The following is a 14969-nucleotide window of genomic DNA, read 5'->3' as shown; positions in this document are numbered from 1 at the left end:
CTTACGAACAAACTAAAGAAAATATTATTGTGTAGTTAAATGCCGTCTTGACAAAAGCTTTTAGGCTCTTGGGGCGCTTAGAGTTCAATAATTATAATGCTACAAGCACCGGAACATATTTAGTACACTTAAACACTCCTGTGGCATATTGGGATAAACCCAATGAAAAAAAAGAGGGGGGGGGGGGGGGGCTGGTGTATCCGAACGACGCCACTGACTGCGGCAAGAATACATTACCTAGTTTTACAACTTAATGTTCCTAACTTAATTGTCGAATTTATATGATGCAGTGAACATTGCCCTAATTAAACCAATGTGCTTGCTGTCATGCCCACCCAGGCAAACCCACTCACTTGATGACCACGAACACATACATGTCACAACGCTCGCCTGATGAAGAGCGAACGCATATGTGAATTTCTTCCATGTTACAAGCTGCAAGAACGCGCAGGCTCTCTTTCACGTAACATGACAGGAAGTCAATAGGCTTCTTCTTTTTTCTTCTCATTGGATGTCACTGCCCCGCCACACTCCAAAAGTTTTTTGCACGTAACGTGGTTTGCTACATATCTGCAGGATCGAAGGCACCTTGCCTTCTTTGGCACTGCCTCTTTCATAGGCGCACAAATCTCTACAAAGGCATGTGATGACATCCATGCGACTTCACAGTTACGTCAAGAGTTCCGGCAATGCGTTATGTGATGCTACAATTATATGGTAACGTCGTCACGTGATCATTATTTTTTGGATCTCTCGTTTTGGTGCCGCCGACACGGGACACCGGTCAATTTTTGTCTTTGACGAGGCACTGAATACCTTAGCCTTAATAATAGTATTTTGCTTATTATATTCTAATAATATTGAGAACTAACAGGCAATGATTGATTTAAAAGGAAAGTATAGGGCATTTTAATCGTAGTAATTGTAATGCACCGCGAGTAGCCGTAATTGCTGAATGACCCTTCCACCTTTAGGTTCACACATATACCTTATAGAGTGAACGAAGGGGAGGACCGCCGCCCTAGCTCAGTTCGTAGAGCACGCGACGCGTTATTCAAAGGTCGCAGGTGGGATCCCTGCCAAGGGCAGGTAATCTTTTCGTCTATTTTTCTTTCTTCATGTTTACAAAACAATCACTGCTAATAACATCACCCTTTACCTTTTCTTGGAGTCATTGTCTGTTAGTTTTCAATTATATTTTGGCTAACAAAGAATAGTAGCCCTTAAATTGTCATTGATTTCCTTTATCAGTATCTAAGATGCTTCCCACGAGACGGTTTCATGTTCTCCCTTAGAGTATACCAAGTTCTTTAAATCATTACCCACTTTATTTAACACATGCGCCTGCAATACCTCTCAATTTTTCGCTTGTTTAACGTCATGCAGTATAGGTAGCACAGTGTATGGACGAGTTTAGCTTTGAAGTAGACTTACGCAAATATTTCAAAATTGTCAAGCCCTTGCTATTTTATCCTCAATAAAATACAAGTTGTTTCTTCTCTTCAATGCACAAAAGCACGTAGCGACAGCATTTTGTCGTCGCTACACAACCTAATCGTCGTTAATGAGGGCTACGGCCATACTTGAATCGGTCGGAGCACTCGTGACGTCACCAGTTCAGTTACGGGCTTATCGCATGCGTGCGTGCATGTAGGGAAGATCAAATGAAATGAAGGTTCAAAGAAAAGCAGTGTGGTGAATTAAAAGGCAAATGTCTCACGCAGCCAGCGCCGTCTTACGCTGCCTTAACCTCACTTGTCAACCACGAATCGGCAAGAGCATTCACGGAAGTTAAGGTTAGTTTTGTCAGTTGAGCGTGAATGTGCTGGCACACGAACGGTTTCTCTCCATTTCTCATTCACCTTTTTCCTTTAGGACCTCAAGTCTAGTGTGCTCACGAAATGACCCCTGGGCCGGTTTTGTCATGTGTGTGCTGTTCAATTTTCGCTCGGAACGACTTCCGTGATGTTCTTGATAAGGCTGGACGCATAGTGCTGACGACGGTGGAGTGACTGATAGACGAGGCTGCGTACTTTGAGCGACAAATAATTTTCACTGACTCGAGAAAAAATGGAAAGTCTGCACGGGATGGTCCGTATGACTGGGGAAGAAAGTACAAGGAAAAACAAGGCAGCTGGCGTCTGTGCTAGTCTAGGCGCGATGACAGCTTGACATGCGCTGATGTGCGGTACGCAGACGCTGTAGGTGGCTGACTCGGGTGGATGGTGCTGGAGGTAAATAGATAGGAAGAGGCTGCCCTCCAGGTGCGTGAACTGAAAAAAAAAGTATGAAATAGCTGGGCCTGGCGTTTAACGAAGAGAGAATATAAAACGAGGGAAAGGCAGGGAGGTTAACCATAAATTGGAGCATTCGGTTTGCTACCCTGCATTAAGAGAAAGGATAATGGGGAAAAAGATGGCAAAGAAAGCGGAGAGCAAAATAGACGCACCAAAAAGAAAGAAATCTGAGCTGGGATACTATAGCCTATTCAATAGCCCACTACCACGCAAAACGTTCAATAAGGCCTTCACTGATTTTCTGTGCGAAGACAGATCATGTCACCTTCGAAGATGTTGATCATGGCGCAACGAAACAGAAGGTAATCTTTATTGCCTTATCAACATTGTGAGCTAAATATTCTTGGTTTCATCCCTCTCCAGGAACCATTTGAATGTGTAATCATTGCCATGGGCTAAGATCACGCTGTAAAATCCCCAACTTGATAACTAATGAATGAATTAAGTGGCGACCCAAAACATGGCACACGAAGCAGATATCACAGATCCCCTTAAGATCACCGAGGCAGAATTAGCTAAAACCTCCGGCGTCATACAGATGTGGCTGCCCTAAACCAGGCATGGGTAAACATAGTACACATATACGAAATGCAGCTGTGAAAGTTCGAGGAAACCACGAAGAAGTGGAAGCTCTTATTTTAGATTGGCTGCAATCATGCCACAACGTAGCGAACATTAAAACAAATCATAATGCTAAGGATAACTATTTTTTTTTACGTGAGCCTCATATGAGTGCACCCAAAACATGTGTGGGCGCTATTGACTCAGGGACATTTACGCTCGCAGTGACAGTCACCAGCAGGTGGATGAGACTTCCATAAGACTAATACTGCTGAAGGTAAAAACAAACAACATAAAGGCTAATGTGTACAAATATATGTTGTGTGCATACAATTAGTGTCAGTTCATGTGTTTTCCAGACTATGGCGAAAAAAAAAAGAGTGAAAATGGATGTCCTTGCTACAGTATGACCAACAGGAGCGTGAAGGCTACAAAAGAAGTTCCGCATACGAGTCAAGCGTACGCGAACCGCTTGACGTGTAATCCTGACAGACGCGTTTAATCATGGCGGTTACGTTCCGCGCCCTGAAGGATCGGCTGCCCCTTGGGCGCTCAACTTGGTTGTTTGAAGCGAGTATGTGGAACGTAGCCATATACGATGCCTTTGGCCTCGCTGACGTCACAGTCGCAGTGCACGCTGGCCCCTTGTAATGCTTGCTTGCGGTCGCGTGCATAGTCTGTCCTTGTCCAGGTCACCAGGCGGAGAAAGCGTGTTGTTGCCGATGCGGTTGAAAGAGAAGCCGGTGCCAGGAATGACGGACACGGGCCTTGAGTGAGGCTATAAATGTCAGTTCAATGATGCCACCATCCCGTTAGTCATAAAAGAATGAAAAGGGAGAAGGGGCGGAAGTGGTATTGCAACTGGACATGTTTAGGGGAGGTGGCTACCCAGTAACGCAAGTTTCACTTCTTATCGAGGGGCGACGCCAGGAGTGAAGCGCGAAAAAAAATGATGAAGGTGCCCCCCCCCCCTCACCCTCCACTTTCCTAATTTCTGCTTTTCCTCTTGTGTCTTTTTTAAAAGCCAACATAGTCAACGAATTGGTTCCACTCAACGTATTGGTTCCACCCTTCAACCCCTCTCCCCCTTTTTTTATCCAGTATTGAAAAGATCCAGGCGCAATTTTTTTCTCATTGTTTTCTGCTCTAGGTGCACTGCCTCATTACTGGCTTCACAACGCATAATGCTTCTGCCTAAGCTGATACAATCATTCACTGTTGGTGTGTGTGTCCAAAGGCACGCCAGGATGTGTATTTGATGGCAGACACTTGGTTCAATATCAATAGCGCATTTCATGGCCGCAGGATAGAGATGCATGCAGCGTTCTCTCAGTTGTCGACGTTTATTGGTCGCCACAAGACTTTTATGGTGATTAGCAGCTTCACAACAATGTTTACCATTGCTCTGTTTTTCTTCCGATATACATGTCACACAGCTGTGCGTGGTTATGGTCGCGTCATCTTATGAGCCTCAATAAAAGCTGATAAGTATTTTGTTAGTTCCTGCCTACACTCGCTGTTTGATCGTTCTTTTGCTGATGCGACGTGCCGCTTGTGCATACAGTAACTTTATGTGCTTTGGTCGATAACTTATGCGACAGTTACAGGAGGCACCGAGTGAATAAAAATACTAATCTTATCGGGGCTATTGCTTCCCCAAACCAGGATATGACTGGGAGAGACACTGTATTGGAAGGCTCCGGAAATTTTGACCATGTGGTGTTTTCTAACGGTCACTGACATCGCACAGTACACGGACCTCTACCATTTTGTCTTCGTCGAAATGCGACCGCCACGGTCGGTATCGAACCCGCTACCTTCGGGTCAGCAGCTGAGCATACTATCCGCTGTTCCACCGTGGCGGCCGAAGCCCCGAGTGAAAAGAACAAGAGAACTGTGTATATATTATCTGCATTTGCTTTATTCAGGCTCCAAAAGAGACTGAACTCATCCGTATACTTTTTAACAAAAAACTGTGGGGGGGGGGGTATACATGAATGCTCCCACTTATAATGTTGACCGACAAGTAAAACTCGAAAACAAAGACCTATGTTAATTAAAATGAACATTATATCCAATACATTCTTTCAATGTTGTTGCATTGCATTGATTTATGTCTATGACGCTTGACAAGCGAGTTCTCTTCAAAGTGAACATGTTTAACTTTAACGAATGCAACAAATCACTGGCATCGTTCTTGTTATATCTTGGTGTGAACTTCGGAGCTGAAATAATAGTTCACATGAAGTTTATTTGAGACATACATGTCTCGTAATTCACGTGTACATGAAGGTCATGACGACCTTTATTTTTCTTAGCCGCGAAGGTCTCAACTTTATAGCCTCCTATTATTATGTTTGTGCACTGCCCCACTTACAAGCTGGCTCTGCCAGAATGCGATAGCCTCAAATCACTTGGGCACGCGTCGCGAGGTGTCTACGCCAGGATGTCGCGTTTACGAAGGCGAAATATGGCATTTCGGATATAGATTAGTCTAAGTCAATATTGATCAAGAAAGAAGGGCATAAAAGTTGACCAAGGGCATACCTGTTTGACTCTATGCAAACAGGAAAATAGGAATCGGTAGATAAAGACAAGAAAGCAGAAGAGAATGAAAAAGAGTGAACGTTCGCGCACTTTAGAAAAAATTGCCAGTGTGCCCAGACGGTCGAGTACCGGCAGATTTGATGTCGGGCAAATTAGTAACGCCAGCACAGTCACGCAGTGACATTATGGCAACATGACCACACTGTGGCGTGCACGACTCGTGCCTGTTTGGACAACGTCTCGGTTGTGCAACGAAATGTGTCGCACTCCAAACTTCGTCACGCGACGCGCTCTCAAGCGCGGCCGTGTAACCTAAAGGACTCCGTGTTTGCTGGGGCGTGCAGGCAAGCAAACAAAGGTGGGAAAATGGACTGCTATTGCACGGCCGCATACGTAGCCTAAGGCCTCGTACAGCCTTCCATTATCTTCAGCCTTTCATTTCACTTCGTTTCCCTACGACTTCACTTTTCTCATTTTCGGTCCATTATCTTTCGTTTCTGCTCTGTCGTCCACGCGGGAAATGCGGTCTAACGCAGGCCTGGCCTCCTTTTCGAAACTGCTGCTTACAAGAAAGAAAAAAGAAAGAAAGAAGAAAGAGAGAGAGAGGGGAAGAAAGAAAGAAAGAAAGGAAGAAAGGAAGAAAGAAAGAACGTGGGTAGACCTAATGCCTTGTTAGAATTCTTTTTACGTGTAAAAGAGTGTGAACGTTATGATGAATACTTGCAGTTTTGTTTTTCGCCATCACGAGCTTGTTACATTCCTTTTCGTGAACAGCACTATCTTTTAAAGCATAGATCGTACATGCCAGCCCAGCAGTGGGCTTCTTAGGGCATGTGAAGGCAATGCAGTGCGAAGTCCCGTTTTATAGCATTTCCCCTCTTCCAGATTGTGACCAATGCTGGCGCTTTTTGGCGACCTTAGCCTCCCCACATTTGGCGCATATACGTACAGTGTCTGCACATGGCTTGTATTGTCGTTTTCTTAGTACATCTCGATACAAAATGGTGCATAATGAAAGGAGTGTTTAGATTTTTCGCAGCCTAAAGATGTCGGGCCTCTTCTACCAAAACAAAAAACAAAATCGCGAAGCGATAGAAAGTCCTGAATGCCTTTCCTAGGGCCTAATTAGGCTTTCTTCCTTTCTTTCTTTCTTTCTTTCTTTCTTTCTTTCTTTCTTTCTTTCTTTCTTTCTTTCTTGCCTTTCCTAGGGCCTAATTAGGCTTTCTTCCTTTCTTTCTTTCTTTCTTTCTTTCTTTCTTTCTTTCTTTCTTTCTTTCTTTCTTTCATTCTTTCTTTCTTTCTTTCTTTCTTTCTTTTTCTTTCTTTCTTTCTTTCTTTCTTTCTTTCTTTCTGATTGAGATCAAGGAAAAAGCATACGCCTTTAATTCCTCATATTCTCTCTCGGCCTCGGGCCTGTGGCGCATCGAACACGCTGAACAAAAGTGGTCGAGCACACAGGAAAGTTGGGGAGATTTCCAGCAACGACTTGCAGATATTAAGTTTATCTATCAAATTGGTCTACAAATGTAGCTATTCGTACTACCCTCGGAAATTCCCCAGTGACAGGGTATTAAGCATGCGAGGCAACAAAACAGAGATAAATAAATAAAATGAAGAGACAGGGAGGTTAACCAAGAAGAACTGGTTTGCTACCCTGTACAGGGGTGGGGAAATAAGGAAATGCTACGTAAAGTTAATAAGCGCGACAAATACGCTATTCCAAGTGCAAATTTGTGTATTGAGATAAAGCGTTCTAAATCATTTTTTATCCGCTTCGTTGGTTTCTGGTGCAGTATGTATAATGTTAGCTGGTCATTCAGAAACTTCCATTATAGCAGAGGAATTATTTATTACTTAAGTGGATGCCTGAACCTACTTGCACGCTGTTTATGACGTGAAACGGGAGAAGTGACATGAATCATGGGTGTCTTAGGTGAAAAGACTACACTACTGGGTATGAGTAGCAGAGCTGTGATGTGAGGCAGAATGGCATGGTCGCAGTTGTGGCTCTTTAAGAAAACATGGTCTTGACGGCAAGAGTGACGACAATGGACAATGACGACCTCTAATCTTCATCCTCCTTTTCCCCACATCTAGCTCTTGCGCCTTTACCTCAGCACCAGGAACAGTGTGAATAATGCAAACGAAAGGTTCCGTTAAAGCGCTCTCAGTTTCCATAATATCGAATCCGACATAAACGTGTGTGGTTCAAACAAATTTTTTTAGCCTTCCTCCCTATGTCCCTGCTTAGCTTTGCTGTGTGTGCCTTAAAGTTGCTTCATTTTCGTGTCTGAAACTATTATTCTGAACTCCGTAGTATATCGCTTCATCGCCCTGTGCTCTTTTCTTTTCGCGACACGAATTTCACGCCAAAAAGAATTTAACAGATATTGCGGGGGGTATAAGCTGGGACGATCCAAAGCAGAAGCGATACCGGTTCCAATTCGTTTCCCAAGCTACGTAAGTAATATCTTAGGCATGTTCGAGTCTGCTGTGCAAATACGCAATCACGCTGTAATGCATGGTAAAAAAAAGAACAGGCTTACCACACCCCAAACTATTCGTATCAACTTGTCTTCTTATTCAGACGACAGTGTGTGTGTTGGTTGTACGCGATTACGTTTTTTTTTGTGTTTATCCTTGCTTTAATTTTTCGTTGCGAGCGAGCGAGTGTTTTTTTTTTTTCGCAAGGTGCTGCGCTACAATCATACTTGTCGGTATTTTACGTCCCAAAACCACAATACGAATAGTAAAGACGCCGCAGCGGAGAGTAGCGAAATTCTAATAATCTGGTGTACATGCACCTAAATCTAAGTAGACAAGCCTCCAGCATTTCACCTCCACAGTGGGATTCGATTCCGTGACCGGTGGGTCAGCAGTTGAGTACCACAACCATAAGACCACCGTGGTGGATAGTTGGTGCGCAGAACAAAACATGGACGATGAGCGCACATTATGAGCTTAATGATTTGCAGGAAGGTGTGCGACTGACTAGCCGAAGAACAACTCTTACTGGAAGGTGTCTGAAGCGTGTCGAACACTGAGAGAGATAAATTTGCCGAGTAAGCAAGACATGCTGTTCATAACAAATACATGGCGGATTCGTAGAAAAAAAAAAAGACGGAGCCGGCGAAGACCTATTGAGAGTAACGAAGAAGATTGGGTAGGGAAAGAGACAACCAGGTGTACGTGTATAAGTGTTTACTTATTTACAAGGAGAACGTATTGGCAGGGTTAACGCAGAAAGCGAGGGGGGGGGGGGGTGGCAGAAACGTAGAGCAAATAAAAGAGAACTATGCATGAAATAATGGCATACTATAGTTTATCTACTTGTATTCACTACTAGAGCAAGCGGATAACGGTCCATCGCGGAGACATTAAGAGTCCGCCATTATATTCTCTTGGCGCTTGTTCGTTGTTCAGCGGTTACCTTGTGCAAGTACATATCGCGAAAACGCCAGTGTGGCCTAAGTGGCTTCTCCACGTTTCATTCTTGTGCTACGGTTCCTGCCTTTTAAATTTAATTCCTCATTTCTTACCCTTTACGCCGACTCAGTAATGAGAGTTTTCCTTATACCCTCCGGCGTCATTTACACAGGAAAAACGTGCAGCGTCTGTTGCGGTCTATCTCGTTGCTGGACGCGCGCTTGTTCTTTTGACATGTCCGTAAGAAAGAAATACAATAGTGGCTGTTTGGTTTCTCATGTATTTTGACGCCGCAAGCTCACTTATTTTTCTGCACCGACCCAGTGCAGCCACAGACCTTCTAGCGCTGGTGTCGGGCATCGTCGTTCCTCATTCGTTCCTCAAGGAAGCCTATATTGTCTCAACCTTCGCCAGTGTGTCGCTCTTTTCGCGTATCTTAAAGAATGGTGTCTTGTTGTCTTGCGCTCTTATCTAAACAAATAAATAAATAAAATAAAGCAAGAAAGACAGAAAGAAAGAAGGAACAAAGGAAGAAAGAGAGAGAGAGAGAAGGCAGGCAGGCAGGTAGGCAGTGCGCTGAAGAACTTTTATGAAAAGGGGAGCTGACTTTGCAGCTCTGTAATCCTGAATCACCATCGTGGGCTCATTTGTCTATCGGGTAAATGTTGGCTCTCATCAGTGACACAGACGCTGCATGAAGGAAAGGAAGGAAAGGAAAATACAAGGAAAAGAACGCCAGGAAGGTTAGCCAGCTCAAAATCGGTAAAAGAGCATAGTAGTGCCGAAAAATTTTATTCCGATCATTAGAGTTTCGTGAAAAGGTCACATGCACCTGTTGGCGCAAATTCAGGAAATGTAACTAGCCATCGTTCTCAGCCATAATTACCAGCCATTATCCGCAGAATATAGTAAGTATTACGGACCTGAACATTGAACGGCAGGTATGCCTCGCAATGAGTACAAGCTGAGCTAAATGCAAGTTCTCTGTGAATCATCGTTTTCTCGAAAGTCATGGAAATTTCAGGACCGAAACTCGAAAAGCAGCAAGCGTGATAGTACGTGTATTAAAGATGGCGACGCCATATGATGGCAAGATAGAAAGGCAGCGGCCAACTCAATTAAATAATTGGAAATGTGACACTGATTGAAAAGACACTCAAAAAAGTTTGAAAACTAAAAAAAGGGGGCAGTTTGCTAATACTTCGCAAACACTATAAGGCGAGTAATTTTCAACAGAATACTAATATAGATTACATAGAATAAACAATTCCATACGCAGTTACTACCCAAGAATAAATCCAAGCTCTGTCCTTGACTATCGTTGTCCCACTCCGAGAGAACTTGCGGGTGTGTTTGGAAAAAGTGATTAATGATTTAGAGTACTTGATACTCGACTATAGAAGAGCATAAAACCGTCGCACAGGCCTCTTGCTACACAACTGAAGACGACATGTGTGTTTAGAAAAAGAGTTACACAATTTAGAGTACTTGGTACCAGTATTGCCAGGTCGAAAGAGGTGTAGTGGCCGAATTCCAGAGCAACTGTAGCCCAAATGTAGCCAAAAAAAGCAAAAACATTTATAGCCAAAGATAGCCATTCGCATTAGCAGTTTTACTTAAGACTTACATTTTCACTTTTGACTATTACAATGTTGTGTACAACATTTCCTTGATTTATCCATCGAAACTACGATGTGATTATGAGAGCCACCGTAGTAGAGGACTCTGGAAGTAACGACAAACTGCGGTTCTGCACCTACCTCTAAGTACATGGACCTCGCCGTTAGTGTATCGAACAGCTTGCGTTCGAGCTGGGATGAAGATGGACATGGAACGCTGGCGCTCGTCGCACGGTTAGGCGACAACGCGTGCGGATAACTAATGAACTTTGGCTTGTTCGGCCTCTTCAAGGCCAAATGTGAATGAGTTTCTCGAGATTTGTGTCCCCTGGATGAGAGTCCTCGGTGAATTGTGGAGACGAGGCTTACACCCAAATAAAGTCAAGCGTGTGATTTTTCGCAGCTCAAACATTGCCCCATAGCTAACTCGCCCAAGACGACGTCGACATTTTTTTTATTGTAGTGCAAATAGGCTATTTATAGCCAAATCTGGCAACACTGCTTGGTACTCCACTGTGGTAGCTAAGGCAAAGGAAACAAAATGCTTAAGGAGCTGCATTAGGAGAAGCACCCAATACTTATGTGATGTTAACCAACCCTCGCATATCTGTTAGCGGTCGCCTTTTCATGCATGCTTATGTTCGTGCAGTTGGTTTTCAGTTGAAAACTTCTACTTCCTGTCAAGTTCCATGAAGTATACCACAATAACTGCTAAGCAAAACGTAGTATGTTATGAAGTGACATCGTACTCCGAAGTTTTAATAAGCGTAATACTTGCATTAGTAGCAAAACAGCATTTCTTGTACTCGGAAACCACCTAGCACGACCCTCTTGCACAGACCATTGGGAAGTGCACAGCGGTTCTTGGGCTGGGGCTTGTGTTTATTCATAGGTTGTAACGGGCTATAAGTTTTTCTCCAATGACATCCCGTAGTTGCAGTAAAAAAAAGTTTTGGGGAGCTCATTAAAGATTTTCTTGAGACGCTCTAGGTGGCGACCAGTGCGGACGCGCGAAGATCGGCTCCTGCTTTCAAGAATGCTTTCCTGTGGTATTCTCGAATTTGTCGCCGAGTTTTTAGTCACATCGTGTGCCTAAGTTCTCAAGAAAACAGTAGATACCACTTTTTGGCCGGTTAGTAGATTTTTAAACCATTTTAGGAAATATTTACACGGCAACGCCGCCGGAGGATTTAGGCGTAACCAAGGAGGCGATTGACTCAATGTCACTCAACGCTCTGCGCGTTGTAGGAGTGGTACCAAATAGATCGAGAGGGCATCTCTCCAGAGGATTGCACAGAATACATGGTTTGGAAAGAAGCCGAAACGAGACGCTCAAGGAATAAGCTAACCGTGGTTAGCGTTCCTGCTGCCAAGGGTTTGACCAAGGCTGGCGTTGCGGGAGACGCTCGAGCCAGTCGTAGTCGTAGTAGTAGTAGTAGTAGTAGTAGTAGGCATGACACCAAGCATACAATTGTGCGAGCAGGACGCATGCCGCCAGTACCCAAGGACCTCAGAAAAATTGTCCTACGACTTCGTGGAGGATTCTTTTATCTCGAGAATTGTCGCTAGGGCCGTGGCAGATGAAATAGTACTGATGGCCGGCGTCAAAAAAAAAAAAATACAGCGCGACGTTTGAACATCCTGTGATCCTCACGGTTCATGACACCCTATGGACAAAAATTAGTTATAACGTAACATAGTAAACGGTACTCCATGATTGAAAAACTGAGCGTTTCCCTCACAAGAACTAGGACAGTGCCTTTGGAAGCGATTCACGTATCAGAGGAAAGAGAGCACGTTATCGTAACTGGGTGTTTCAGAACGCTGACAATTGTGAGAGTTATAGATTGTCGCAGATTGTACATAGAAAACGTTGACGACATGTACACACAACCGCAATAGCTGGCCTGGCTTACGTATTCAAGTGAGCAAAGAGCTTTTATCTTTTCTCTCTCACAGGTGACTTTATCGCGTAGGTATCACAAAGAGTGACGCTTAACGAGGAGCTTGCGGAAGCGCCGATGCCCGAAAGAAAAAAATGGCAGCTTATCCACGGAGTGAATGATGGAGAGTGGGGCGAAGCATCCGTACGTCCATTCGTTCTTGCTTCCGTCCGTCCATGCGTGCGTCTGTGTGGCAGCCCGTGCGTCCATCCACCCGTCCGTGCGTGCGTCTGTTCGTGCGTCCGCACGTCCATCTGTGCGTCCGTCCCTGCGTTCGTCCATGCATCCGCCCCTGCGTCCATCCAAGCGTCCATCCGTCCGTGCAGCCATCAGTGCGTCCATCTATGCATCTGTCTGCGTGTCCGTTCGTACACCGATTCAACACTCCAAGTACTACCATTTCGCATCTTTTCATCATATATTTATCATATAGAAGCACCGTCATCCTGCGGACATTCCAAGGACTGAACGAGAGGAGGCACACGCACACTTTCTTACGGCTTGCGCTTCGTGTCTACTTCCCACATTTAACCATCTCGAGTTCCTGGTATATACTAGTTCTCTGTATTCATGGCACTGTGGCCCAACGCTCGCTAAACCTTTCTAAAACCAAGGAGGTTATGCCCAGCGAGTATAACGTAGCAACCCTTTCTTGTCAGATAGTGCTCAATGTACATGCCAATGGCTGCTAAGGAGAATGAGAGACAGGAGAATTCGGCTTTTAGTTAACGCGCACGCTGCGAATTTTTTATTGTTCAACAAAGCACAGAAGAAATCTCTCACCGGCACCACCTTGGAGGTGAAACTGTAAAACTAGTTACACACTACGACTACTACTACGACTATGAGTGATGAACGGGTGGCGCTATAAGGAGCTTCGCCCCTAAAAGGAGGAGGCCAGGCTGGACATCATCTGTTCCAACTTGCAGCAGAACTTAATGGTGTCAAGAATTTCGGACCAGCACAGAGCTTCAAGATACCTCAAGGTCAAGAAAAGTGACATTGGAGCAAAATTTTCGAGGTTAGCGCGTACGCCACGGTACCCACAATACTTGTAAAGGGGGGATTGGCGGGTCCCCGTAAGCGACACTCAGTATATTGTGATCCGAAAGATTGTGAATGCGAACAATCCGCTCACGCTGCAGACCAAGAGAATCAAGGACACTGGGACAATAATCAGAGCGTTCAAAGGACACGAAGTGCCGAGATTCGCGAGATATGATCCTTCACTTTAGCAGTGCTCCCTTTACCGCAAACACATCTACATTTGTTACGTCTGTGGTTAGCTGGGACATCGGTCTCACGTCTGTCCGAACCCAGCTGAAATCATCTGCAGAGGCTGTCAGATAAAGAACCCAGATAAGCTGCACCAGTGCATTCCAAGATGCAGGCTGTGCGGCGGTCACCATCCCGCGGCAGGCAAGGAGGGTAAGAACAGGTTCTTAGTGCCATACGTCGCCAGACGCAGGCGTTCCGAAAGATCATGAGCAGCCGCAGAAGCCCATGACGCATCAATGACATCCAGTCCAGACGTCGGGTCTCAAAAAACCCAGACTACACAAGAACAGGAAAGGCGGCCCCACTCCAGGGAGAGGTCACGTTCCAGAAGAGGTTCCAGACCAAAGGCGGCCCACTCCCAATCACGGGGGCGCTCGAGTTCTCGAGGCCACTATCTGGGTCAGGAGCAGCATGGACAGCACCCGAATGGCCAGCTGCCTGGCGTCCCATTCGAGACACCGGCTTTCAACTCGAGGAGGACGCCTGCAGTTGCACCGAAAGGCAGTTCGGCTGAGCGAGTGCGCAACGGCACGGCAGAGGTGATGACAGGTAAGCTGCCAGTGCATGATGGAATTGAATAGCTAGAGGAAGAAAACGCGAGGCTTACACAATCGAATGAGAGGCTATCAGCCGAGTTAAAAAAAGTAAAAAAAAATGTTCTCACTAAGCTAACAAGCATGCAGGCTTCAGAGCCAATGCCTCAATTTGTTGATGTCCCTGTGGCTGAAAACGTGGGGGACTCGAGAACCTCAAAAAAGAGGACAGTAATAGCAGAACACGTGGAAGCCAACCAAACGACCATGTCAGATATGAAAGAGGTGTTTGACACGCTCAGCGAAGTAGTAGCCAATCTTAACGAGCAGATGGGCAGTCTACAATCAAGTGTGGCGGCACTGGAACAGCTTATGACATTGCGCATAACAAAGGTTGAAGCATATCTGCACAACACAGCAGTGCCTCCTCATGCACCAAACTTACCTTTTCGGCCACCAATACTAGTGATACTGAACCTGTCGACCGGTGCATCATCAGGCTCTGGCGGCCCATGTAGTAACCATGGTGGCAGCGCTAGTTGAAACATTCTGTATCTGGCAATGGAACTGTAGAGGTTACCTTAAAAAGAAGGCAACCCTACAGCAGTATATCAGGAGCATCCGCGAAAAGCCTCATATTATATAATTGTAGGAAACCCTTTCATTACAAGCAACGCTGCTTAGATTCCTGCCTGTGATAGGAGCTACCGAAGGGATCGGAGTCTGCACCTTTGTATGCAACAAACTAACTCACGTAACCCACGA

The sequence above is a fragment of the Rhipicephalus microplus genome, chromosome 2 (genome assembly GCF_043290135.1).
Source record: "Rhipicephalus microplus isolate Deutch F79 chromosome 2, USDA_Rmic, whole genome shotgun sequence".
Taxonomy (NCBI): Eukaryota; Metazoa; Arthropoda; class Arachnida; order Ixodida; family Ixodidae; genus Rhipicephalus; species Rhipicephalus microplus.
Note: the sequence above shows the minus strand (reverse complement) of the source record.